Genomic DNA, 1,864 nt, shown 5'->3' on the forward strand with positions numbered 1-1,864 from the left:
CCACCCAACTAAAAAAGCCCAGGACCAGATGGTTTCAGTGCAGAAATCTATCAGATCTTTCAAAAAAAGATCTAATAACAATACTCCTCAAATTATTATGTAAGTACAAAAGGAAGAAACACTCACAATTTCTTTCTGTGAAGCCAAATTACTCTGCTACTGAATCCAGATAAGGACCCAACAAAAAAAATTTTTTTAATAAAATAAAATAAATAAATAAAATTTTAGGCCAATCTCTCTTATAAACAGAGACACAATTGATTCTTAACAATGAGACTTGGGAATCACCATCATTCTGTAAGGACAGGCTGCAAGTGACCTTGTTTTGAAACACTCCACAGAACAGATGTTCTCAGGGTTCCCTTGGGCTCCAAGGCCTTTATTCACTATTGTCTTTGACATAACACACTGGTGATACAACCCTAGCCAGGCTTTCTATCTGTCTATGGAGATAGAAAATGATTCCATTGGTAGATTTCATTATACCACACAAATATTCAAGGATGTCCTGGCAGATCACTGAAGTGCGAGTTCTGAATTTCAAAGACGCGCTTTCTTATTTTATAATTACAGAACTGATGGCGAAGCCACAGAAGACTCCTAGGGAGCTCCAAGTATCTTAAATTAATATTAAGTAAGGTGTGCTTCTGATTATAAAACAATGTTGACTACAACTGTGTTATCTAAACTTTGAAGGCAAAAAGATACTTTATAAGGACAGAGGCTCCCTGCTTCACATTCACTATGTCCAGAGAAAGGAATTAAAGAGATATAAAAGAAAAATTTTCAGAGAACACTTTTCATTCAGAAATGACTTTCTTAATGTTTCACCTGGCTAGTGACAAACATTGATTTATTAAACAAATCTATTGTGCTGAATACATGCTAAGTGCTAGCCAACTGTACTAAGTTTTAAGCGCATAAGAAAAAAATTAAAGTCTACATTTCAAGAAATGTAGTGTATAATCTGAAAAACAAATGCATAAGTGCAGAATTATAATCTGAAATTCAAAAAATGTGTTGAAAGTTTGAAGGTAATCTCTAATGTCCTACTATATAAATTTTACTATTTCCATGAAGAGAGGCTCCATGAAGGTTAATGATTCAAGGGAAAGCTGTGATAATGAGGCCATTTGAACACACCAGGCTTTTGAAATCAAAGGACAGAGGATATCCTAAGAAAAATACTAGATATTGTAGTGCCAAAATAATATCATATGTATTAAATGTAGATGACTATAAAACATTTTACATGTTAAACTTTTACCATATGAAATTTAATATTTTTTTGGTCTTTTTGAGACAGGGTCTCCCTGTAGTCCCGGCTGTCCTGGATTTGCTATGGAGACCAGGCTGGCCTCGAACTCACAGAGATCTGCCTGCCTCTGCCTCCCAAATGCTGGGATTAGAGGCATGCACCACCACACCTGGCAAAATTTTATTTTTTATGATTTAACAGGTCAGTGATTGTTATATCATTACTCTCTGGATAAACAGGAATAAATGCACATACTGGTTTTGGTTTATTTCAGTTGTCAATGTATTGTGCCACTAAGCAACTGTATCAGTCATCTAGTACCTTCACAGGTAACAGGCAGTACATTCACATTAGGATGTGCCAATGAAAGCCAAGATGGTATTTATAAGGTTAGCAGAGAAAAAACTCAAAAGTGCCATAAAAAGAGAGAGGGTAGTTACCAAAGACAAAGTAATAGAATTTTACGAAAATGTCAACCCAGGTAAAGGGTTGGATACACAGCCTAAAACAAACCCACACAGATCAGCCTTCCATGGAGGAAAGCAGGATGGAGAATATCAAAGAGAATTTATTGTACAACCAGAAGATACTAGCATGGTTCACTCC

This window comes from Nannospalax galili, unplaced genomic scaffold (genome assembly GCF_000622305.1).
Source record: "Nannospalax galili isolate Female #2095 unplaced genomic scaffold, S.galili_v1.0 scaffold27, whole genome shotgun sequence".
Lineage (NCBI taxonomy): Eukaryota > Metazoa > Chordata > Mammalia > Rodentia > Spalacidae > Nannospalax > Nannospalax galili.